The sequence below is a fragment of the Leuciscus leuciscus genome, assembly GCF_965113295.1.
Source record: "Leuciscus leuciscus genome assembly, chromosome: 3".
In the NCBI taxonomy this organism is placed as follows: Eukaryota; Metazoa; Chordata; class Actinopteri; order Cypriniformes; family Leuciscidae; genus Leuciscus; species Leuciscus leuciscus.
Genome location: NC_138727.1, coordinates 66,830,496 through 66,841,450, shown reverse-complemented (window position 1 = coordinate 66,841,450; position 10,955 = coordinate 66,830,496). Strand labels below are relative to the sequence as shown.

Sequence of the window (10,955 nt, the reverse complement as noted above, 5' to 3'; positions counted from 1 at the left end):
ACTGGCAGAGAGAAGGCAGAACTCGCATCATGTTTATTTTTCTTTATTTGGCAAAAAGCACAACACTTCGTTTTTATTGTGAGTATACACAAAAAAAAATAGACACTTAACAGGATCAAATGATGTTTAACACTTGTATGTAAGATCAAAATCGACAGAGTATTTCAAGTATTTCTTTTGCACTGATAAGAAAAAAAGCGAGCAGATCACGCCGGCGTGACTGCCGACCCCAGAGGGTTAATGTGTAATCCGAGAGCAGAATAAAGCTCCTGCTCCTCGCCGTGTGTTTCTAGTCTGAGCGTCTCGGGATCAGGAACCATGAGCTACGGTCTGTTCTTCTCAGCTGAAATATGGGCTCTGCTCATGCTGTTTGTGGCACTTCTGGTTATGTGAGTGATTCATGACTCTACTAAACTGAATAATTAGTTCTAGTTCTAGAATCTTAATAAAAATGAGTCAATTAGTAACTAATTTGACTCATGTAGAGATGCAGGGCTGATTATTACAGTTACTGTATCAGCTGATATTCTAACAGTTAAACAGTTTGTTGCATTATTTTTCTGTTATCACTGTAAAGCTGGTTTGAAACACTCTGTATTGTAAAAAGCGCTGTATAAATAAAGGTGACTTGACTTTAACCATTTCAAAAATCTAATGCTGTATGTGTCGTAAGATCTGTCTAAAATCACAGCTAACGGGGAACGTCCTCTCAAAGTTATGAACAAACACTCTTCCAGTAACATTAATAGAACATTAGATCAAAATGATCTGGTCTTTAATAATGTTCTCAAAACGTAAGCACAAAAACATTATTTATACATCATTCATGGAGCATTTTTTTTTCATTTGGACGTTCATATTTAAACTAATCTTTTAAATCATTTAAACCAATTTCAGAACGTTCAGAGAACATTTCTTTAAATGTTTCTTTAAAAGAACAGAGAAACTTTAAAAGTCTCCATAATGTTTGACAAATGATAAAATGGAATGTTTCCTTAAGGTTTATATAAACAAGAAAAAAAAAAAAAGTGAGAACATTCAGAAACAACATTTTCATAATGTAATAAGAACATTAGCAAAACATTCTCAGAACATATTTTTGTCAGCTGGGATTGTTGTGATTTAAATGGTTTTGATGTCACTTCCAGATATGGATACTGGCCTCACAGTCAGTTCAAGAAGTTGGGAATACCGGGTCCCAAACCCATTCCGTTCTTCGGAACGATGCTGAGATATAGAGAGGTGAGTTTATTATAAAGCAAATACAGCATGAGTCTGATATTGTGTTTAACTGACCTTTGGTCACATCTGGATCTCGATGATCTACTGGTTCTCCGTCGAATCTAACGTGAACCTGTCTGTGTCAATCACACGGATGATACTGTAGTCTTCTCTCAGTGTTTATCTTATGACTCTTCTGAACGTGTCTGAATGTGAACTCGTCTGTCGCTGTGCTTTCAGGGGTTTTATAATTTCGATCTTGAGTGTTTCAAGAAGTATGGACGAGTCTGGGGGTGAGTGTGAGAATAACAGATGACACTTCACTGATCAATCTCAATGAATCATCTGAAAGAATTATTTCAGAACATCTGAAACAGAAATGACTCAGTTAAGATGAAATGACAAACATGTTTGAACGTTCAACATTATGAGATCAGTAAGATCTGTAATGAAGAGCCGAGGAAGACGGTCATTATGAGACCATGATAATGACAGTGAATCAATCGTAGAATTATAGTGAACTGAATGATTCTTCTGAATGTAGTGTTTCATTCTGAATTGTTTTTTTCTCACAGTATCTACGATGCGAGGCAGCCCGTTCTGTGCATCATGGATCAATCCATCATCAAAACCATCTTGATTAAAGAATGTTACTCTCTCTTCACCAACAGAAGGGTAAAATCACCATCATCATTCTGAAATGAAATAGTTTTGAAATACTACAGAACCCTTGAAGGACACGGTGATGATTGTATTGTTCCTCTATTGTATTGTTCCTCCTTAAAATAATGAAATACATTCAACAGTCTGGCTACTTAGTTATTTCACTCACTTAATTTATAACTTTACGAATTTCTTCAAATCCTTTTCAAACTTAAAAGTGTAAACAGAGCAATTAACAGAAGACGTTTTACTTCACGGTAGACCTTTTGTAGACTTTATCTTGAAGTAACTGCAAGATTAAATAAATCAGAACTTGGCTTTTCTAATAAACATTTCACTTTCAAACAGAAAATTATGACCCTTTTTTTTTCTAATCCTCTGTGATGTATGTGTGTGTTTCATGTTCAAATGTCCAGTCTCTCAGGAGCCTTAGATAGTCTCCCTGACCTAGTCATTGTCATGTCACCTGATGTTGGAGGCACTGGAACTTCCCTGAGGTGTGAATGGTTGCGTCGCAGACGTCCTCCCTCTGGGGTCTCTACCTTGTATGAGCGTGGTGTAGGTGCCGGACTAAAAACAGTCCCTCTTGTGCATGTGGGTTTGATCCACACGTGCTGTCCAGGCTGGAGAGGTGGTAAGGTTTGAGTACGGTGTCTCCGGTTGAACGTTTGTTGCTGTTGCAGTTTCAACACCGTGTCTTTTTCTCTTAACCTCTCAAGATCGGGCCACTGTGGTTGTAACTGCTCCGGTGACAAGGGGACCGGTGTTCTGATTCTCCTCCCCATCAGTAGTTGTGCTGGGGAGCTGCCGTGCGCCAATGGAGTGGCCCTGTAGGCCAGCAGAGCTTTGTGGAAATCTCCCTCTTTCACTAAAAGGGACTTAACAGTTCTGACGGCCCGTTCAGCCTCCCCATTGCTGCGGGGATAACGGGGGCTGTTTGTCACATCGGCAAAGGTATAATCCCGTGCAAACTGAGCGAATTCATGACAGGAGAATTGTGGACCATTGTCCGTGACAAGCACTTCTGGGCATCCATATCTGGCAAACACAGCTTTAAGTCTTGCAATAGTCTGTTTTGCTGATGTGCTGCCAGGTAGGGAGCAAACTTCAATATAGCGAGAGAAGTAGTCTATCATGACTAAATAGTTCCCATTCTGCCACTGGAAGAGATCAGCTGTAACCCTCTGCCATGGTCTGCTTGGGAGTTCTGTTGTGAGCAGAGGCTCGACTGGTGTTTGAGCTTCGCGAGCGCAAATCTCACATCTCTCGACCATTTGCTTTACAGAAGACGTGACGCCTGGCCACCAGACTGATTCTCTGGCCCTTGCTAGGCATTTGTTAATACCTTGATGTCCCTGGTGCAAGAGGCGCTCTGGACAGGGTGTCAGCTGTTATCAGATTTTTACCTGGGACATGGATGATGTCGAAGTTGAATCTGAGCAGCCTGAATCTGATAATTCAGACTTCAGGAGTGTTATGAATGGCTTGTGATCAGTTCTTATGGTAAAGTCCAGTCCACTCAAGTATTCTCGCCAAGCGCTCACATGCCCAAGTCACAGCCAAAGCCTCCTTTTCTATCTGGGCATATTTTGATTCGGCTTTGTTCAGACTTCTAGAAATGAAGACGACAGGTCTCCACTATCCATCTCTCTGTTTTTCCATATGAGTCCTTATGAAGAAGCATCCGCTGATACCATAGTTTTCGTGATTTGGGCTGTTCTGGGCTAAGACAGTCTCTGATCCCAATTCTTTTTTTGTCTCCAGGAACGCTTTCTGTTGGGTGCTCCCCATGTCCAGCTGTTCTCTGTCTTCAACAGGTCACGAAGGGGTTTTGTCAGATCTGGCAGGCATGGCGAAAATTTGCCTACAAAGTTCATCATGCCCATGAAACAGCGAACATCCGCCACATCCTTTGGCTCTGGCATCTCCAGGACTGCCTTTATTTTACCCGGGTCTGCTCTGATGCCCTGAGAATTTATGACATGACCCAGGAAACAGATCTCTGTCAGGGCAAACTGGCATTTCTCATTCAGAGTGAGCCCAGCCTCTCTGAATTTCTGTAGCACCCTGTGCAGCCTGTCGTCATAATCTGCCCGGTCTCTTCCTATAACCAGGACATCATCAGCGTGACATAGGACTCCGTCAACGCCATCAATCAGCTGAGAAATCCTCTTTTGGAAGTGTTCTGGAACCTTTTGAAGTAGTAGCGGCCCTCTGGTGTGATGAACGTGGTCAACAGCATTGAGTCTTTGTGGAGTGGTACCTGCCAGAAGCCTGATATCACGTCGAGCTTTGTGAAGACTCTGGTTCCTTCCAGCTTGGCCAGTGTCTCATCCACTGCTGGTAAGATGTGTCTCTCTCTGATGACGCTCTAGTTCAGATGGGTTAAGTCCGCGCAAATGAATTTTCCCTGACGTTTTCACTATAAGGACCATACCCGCATACCATTCAGTCGGTTCTTCAACACGGGCTATGACCCCAATCTTCTCCATCCGGTTGAGTTTCTCTTTGACTTTGGAGAAACGCAAAGTTTCTCTGGGAACACAAGATATTTTTGAGAGAACGCAAAGTTTCTTTCGGAACACATACGATTTTTGAGAGAACGCAAAGTTTCTCTTGGGAACGCAAAAGATATGCAAGAGAACACAACTTTCTCTGGGAACGAAAAAGATTTGCAAGAGAACGCAACTTTCTCTGGGAACGCAAAAGATTAGTGAGGGAACGCAAAGTTTATCTGGGAACGCAAAAGATTTGTGAGGGAACGCAAAATTTATCTGGGAACGCAAAAGATTTGTGAAGGAATGCAAAGTTTCTCTGGTAACACAAAAGATTTTTGAGAGAACGCAAAGTTAATCTGGGAAAACAAAAGATTTGTGAGGGAACGCAAAGTTTCTCTGGGAAAACAAAAGATTTGTGAGGGAACGGAAAGTTTCTCTGGGAAAACAAAAGATTTGTGAGGGAACGCAAAGTTTCTCTGGGAACGCAAAAGATTTGTGAAGGAACACAAAGTTTCTCTGGGAAAGCAAAAGATTTGTGAGAGAACGCAAAGTTAATCTGGGAAAACAAAAGATTTGTGAGGGAACACAAAGTTTCTCTGGGAAAACAAAAGATTTGTGAGGGAACGCAAAGTTTCTCTGGGAACACAAAAGATTTTTGAGAAAATGCATAGTTTCTCTGGGAACGCAAAAGATTTGTATTTAGAACGCAAAGTTTCTTTGGGAACACAAAAGATTTGTGAGGGAACGCAAAAGTTTCTCTTGGAATTCTAAAGATTTGTGAGAGTTTGTATGTATATTATTTTTATTATGGTTTTCAAACATCAAAAACAGACAATAACAGACAAAGAGACCCTTCATATAACAAAAATCTGTGCAATATGTCAAATGAAACAAAAATTGAATGTATATATATATATATATATATATAAGTATATTGAATAGGATAAACCCCTTCAGATGAACCATCTCGTTTTTGAGGGGGTCCTAATTTACAATACAATACAGAACAAGGGACAAATCAAACACATTACAATAGAATAATAAGACATAAACGATACCACAATCAACACACTACAACAACAACAACAAAAAACAAAACAAAAAAAAAAACATCAAAAAGATAAGTATTTAGGTGAATACAACCACTTGATAGCCACACAGAGGCTGTGAACAAATACTTGACAACAAAAACATAACATAGATAAAAACATGCTTTTTTGACTATAGGAGTGAAAAAAAAAAAATATTGTGTAGAATGCCTAAGGTTATGAATTGAAGAATACGGCACCAGAAGCTGTTGTAGATATTGAGGATAGCTAAAATGTACACATTTAAATATGAGTTGCAGCCAATGTATGGGTCTTCTTATATTGAGTGAGGGCCATTTAAGTGAATTATACATTACACAGTGATGATGAGTATTATAGGAATATCCAAGAGAAAATCTACAGAGATTACTGTATGCTGTATTAAGGGGTAGAAGGCTAGTTTTAGATGCATTTTGATAAACAACATCGGCATAGTCAAAACGTAGCAATATCAGTTGTGTGGCAAGTTTTTTTTTTGGACACTAAGTGTAAAAAAGTTTCTGGATCAAAATAAAACACAGGTTGCAAAATAAATTTTGTTAAGAAGGTGGTCAATGTGAGGTTTGAAAAGGGGACAAAGTAAAGTATTTAACTTTATCAAGCTCATGCAGAGAAGTACCGTCATTGCACGTTATAATTAGATTTTGTATAATTATAAAAAATTATAATTAGTAATAATTAGATTTTGTTTTAAGAGTTTGTCTTGTTCCAAAGACCATGGTGTAAGATTTATTTTTATTGAGCAGTAGTTTATTAGATAACAGCCATTTCTGTAAGGTATTAAAATCCAATTGAAGAGCAGTCTGAATTTGCAATAACTTTTTACTTTATACTTTATTGTCCCATTTCTGGGAAATTTGTCTTGGACAGCATGACATGGCCAGTACACAACTTCGATCACACACAACACAGTACATACAATAACATACAATGATAAGAGAATAGCAACTTTTCGATGGATTATTTAAAAACTAGCAGCATCCTATATCAATTAAAAAAAAAAAAAATCTCTATTTAAAATTTTAACCGCAGTTGGGACAAAAGAGTTTTTATAACGATTGAACTTGCACATCAAGACCCTGAATCGTCTCCCCGATGGTAACAAATTAAAATACATATGTAAAACATGTGTGTCATCAGAGACAATTTTTTTCGCTTGCCTTAAAATGGATACCTCATACAGCTCTTGTAATATGGTTAGTTTTTCCTCCCGCCCTATAATTTTTTGAGCTGTATGCACCAATCGTGCTAGTTTTGATTTTGTTCGAACGGTCAGATTTCCATACCATGCAGTGATACCATATCTAATTACACTCTCAAAGACAGACTGATAAAACAAAAACAAAATCCTCTGGTTCACTCCAAACATTTTTAACCTTCGCAGGAAGTATAGCCTTTGCTGCAGTCTAGAACAGAGAGTATCGATGTGCAAAGACCAGCATAGTAAGTTGTCCATATAAACTCCCAAATATTTATATGAAAAAACCTGTTCAATGATGTTACCATGTATTTTTACAGGGCTATGGTCTCCCACAGATCTAGGATCAAAAATCATTTCAACAGTCTTCCTTTCATTTAAAACCAAGGAATTAGTGTCGCACCAGCTAACAAATCTGTCAACATCAGAGAAATACTGCAAGGGATTTGTTTTCTTATTCAGTAAGCTCAATATTGCTGTATCATCAGAAAATTTGATGAAGTATGTATCATCCTGACTCGAGACACACTCATTAGTGTATAGTGAAAATAAAAAGGGAGAGCTAACACAACCCTGCGGGGCCCCTATATTGGTAGTTTTCATCTCAGAATAGAAATTATTAACTCTGACTTGTTGTGTACGATTAGTTAAAAAAGAATAAAACCACTTAATGCAGAATGGGTTCACTTCAAGCTCTACCAACTTCTTCAGCAGTATATTGGGTTGAAGTGTATTAAATGCTGAACTAAAATCAATAAAAAGTAAACGAGCATATGCTTGAGAATCTTCTAAATGGCTATTCACCAAATGAGTGATGCAGTTAATAGCATCATCAGTGCCCCGTCCGACCTTATATGCAAACTGAAATGGATCAAGAGATGATTTAACCTGATCCTTTAAGACAGTTACAACAAGTCTCTCAAAGCATTTCATAACATTTGAGGTCAAAGCCACAGGTCTAAAATCACAATTTCCAAATGGGCAAGTTTTCTTAGGAACAGGTATAATTATAGATTTCTTCCACAAAGATGGGATAATATGTGAGTCCATAGATTTCTGAAAGATAGGGCAAAATGCTGGAGTAAGTTCATTTGCGCAGATCTTTAGCAAAAAACCTGAAATTCCATCAGGACCCGTGGATCTTTTAGTAGATATACCTCTAAATTGCGAGCTTACTCTTTTTGGTGCTATCTCTAGCCTATGACCTGAATTACATATAATATGGTCCAGAGTACACAATTGATCCACCGGTGACTCAAACCTAAGAAAATAATCATTCAAGTCATTTGCTCTTTGTTGGTCATTGCTAGTTACAAGCCTATTTCGAGGAGGTGCCATATTAGTTACGACTTTCATAGCGTCCCACAATTTTTTGGAGTTCCCTGAATTAAAGTTTTGTTCTATAGTATCTCTATGTTTTTTCCTTGCCTCCTTCAGTAACAAATTTAATTCCTTTTGGACTAATTTTTGTTCAATTTTGTCTTGATTAATAAAAGCCCATTTCTTTTTGTTTAAACACTCCTTGATTTCTTTTGTTATATAACCTTTGTTATTAGGAAAGACAGTTACAATTTTCTTCTCTACAACTGTGTCCACACAAAAGTTAACATAATCAGTTATAGTCTCTGTGGCCACCTCAATGTCCATCTCCGAATGAAAAAGTTCCCAATCAGTAGAAGCAAAACAGCCCTTTAATTTCTCAATGCTGTCCTCGGACCACACAGAAACCATCTTTGTCTGTGGCTTAGTCCTTTTTAAAAGTGTTCTATAAGTTGGCATCAAGTGAATTGTGTTATGATCACAATTTGATAAAGGGGGTTTAGACTTTGCAACGTATGCATCCTTCACATTTCCAAAACATTTATCTAAAATCTTATTACCTCGGGTTTCACACTTAATATACTGCTCATATCCCGGAAGTGAAAATTCCAATCTGCAGTGATTAAAGTCACCAAGAATAAAAATCGGAGCTGCAGGAGTGCGCTTTAATTGCTTGTTAACACAATCCGTTATGCAGCTGGCAGCTTTAACGGCATTCCCGCTCGGTGGAACATACGCTGCACAAATAACAATGTTTCCAAATTCTCGTGGAAGGTAGAAAGGCCTCAGTGATAAACACAATATTTCCACATCAGAATTGCACAATGTCTCTCTCACCGTATACTGGCCGCACCACCCATCCCTAATGTAGACACAAATGCCACCACCTCTCGTCTTCCCCGAGTTTTCATCCCTGTCTGCTCGAACAAGGGAGAACCCCTCAAGATCAACCATTGAGCTAGGGACATGACGGTGGAGCCAGGTCTCTGTAAACACCATCAAACAAGAGTCACGATATTCATGGCAAAACCTTGAGTTTATGCGTAGCTCCTCTATTTTGTTCCTTAAAGACCGCACGTTGCTCAAAATCATGGACGGCAGTGGTGGTTTGTTTCCCGATCCAAAGCGAAAATCTCTCCTCCAATCAATACTAGCAGCAAGAACTGTGCCAGAATTGTCCTCATTATGATTGATTGATTAAATAACTTAGACTAAAACTTGACACATTAACTTGGGACAAACACTTAATAACAATACGCAGACAGCAACTGGCCAAAGCACATGAGTCCGTGTCGCCAGCAGAGCAGCGCCACCGGAAGAGTGAAAATAAATGCGGTTTAGACGTATAATTGACAGTATCATCTGCATATAGTTGAACATAGGAATTAGAGCAGATTAAAGGCAGATCATTAATAAAAATAGAGAAAAGAAGTGGACCCAGCGTCGAACCTTGGGGTACACCTCTTTGTTGAACAAATAAATCAGATCTACTCCCTTTAAGAACAACACATTGTTTTCTATTATGTAGATACGAACTAAACCATAATAATGCATTTTGAGATAAACCATTTGCATACATCTTATCTAAAAGTAGATAGTGATCCACCAAATCAAAAGCTTTTTTGAGATCAATAAAATAGCCGCTGTAAGATAACCAGTATCAGATGCTGAAAACACATCATTAGTAGGGGTGTAACGATCGATATGGATCGATGCATCGATATAACGTCTAACGATACGATGCATCGATTCCACTCTTAAAATATCGATATACGTTACACCTTTATTTTGACACTCCACATTCTCACGTAACATCCTTCCGCCAAAGCGCACATTTTCGTTTACTCACCAACCGCCTGCCGGTGTGTCTTTATAACGTTAATCTCCTCATCTGAAATAGACGCCTGACAAGACTGACTAAACCCTAAGTTTTTTCACAAAAGCCGGTTGTCCGCTGTCAAGGCATCGCGAGTTCATGTTTTACAGAGCAGAGACAAGCACTCGCACCCTTGTTGGTGAACGCGAGTCCGTTTTAGCTACTCAACGCGCAGTATTCAGGTCAGATGTCACTTTGAAAAGACGCGCTGGCTAAGAGGAGTTTCGTCAAAGCTGATCGAGGGTGGATAATTTCAATGAACTCGTGATATCTTCTTCAGGGCGTAAAAGGAAAATAAAACCGGAAACATTTTCACAGAACCTTACTAAAGCAGTTCGTTTAGTGGTGAGAGAAAAGCTCTCTGTACTGCGTGTACGTTCTCTTACGAGAGTCCTCTCGTACTGCGTTTTGTAAAAACGCTACGGGAAAAGTCTCTTTTCACGAAATACTGAAGCAAAAAATTATCCTTAATTTTCATACATGTAAAGCGCGTTGCGGCAGTGCTTAGCTATGGCGAGACGGCTCGCTCGCTCATTGGCTGCTCTGCAGCAACTGCATAAGCCTATCGAGCGAGGCCTGAGGTGACGTCAGGCCAATGAGGACGCTTCGCGCCCTCCTAGCCATTTCCCGCCGAGACGGGCGTGGCTAGCCTCTATATAAGGAGCTCGAGAAGGCTGATTCACTCGATTTTCATCTCTTCAGCGAAGCTCACGCATCGCTGGATCACGAGGAAGCAAGCGTCGTTTGAGGCAAGCACTTCAGCGGGACGAGCCACTCGAAGCTGTTGGCAACGCCGCCTTCTACAGCCGTACCTGCTGCGCTTTCCGGCGCTATATCCTTTTACTACTCTGTTCTTGTATGTGTGTGTGTGTGTGTTCGCCTCCGCGACACTCACCCCCTAAAAGAGCTGCGTCTTTTTCAAGATGCCTTCATGTGGCTCGTGCCGAGCCCCACTCGCCCAGGGAGACCAACATGTCATCTGCGTTTCCTGTTTGGGTGAGAGCCATGCAGCACTCGCGCTCGCTGACGGCGGCTGCCCTCACTGCGACCTTTTGCCGATGGTGACTCTGCGGACTCGCCTGGCATCCTTC

At 40.0% G+C, this 10,955-nt stretch overlaps 1 pseudogene across 1 annotated transcript in view; it reads left to right on the top strand.

Moving 5' to 3' along the window:
* The first annotated feature begins 235 nt into the window (after nt 1-235).
* LOC309495562 overlaps nt 236-10,955 on the top strand; it is a 52,674-nt pseudogene continuing 41,954 nt past the window's right edge. Inside the window, exons 1-4 of the transcript XR_014211777.1 lie at nt 236-389; nt 1,149-1,242; nt 1,462-1,514; nt 1,797-1,896. The product of XR_014211777.1 is annotated as an uncharacterized misc_RNA (transcript). The remainder of the gene's footprint in view (nt 390-1,148; nt 1,243-1,461; nt 1,515-1,796; nt 1,897-10,955) is intronic.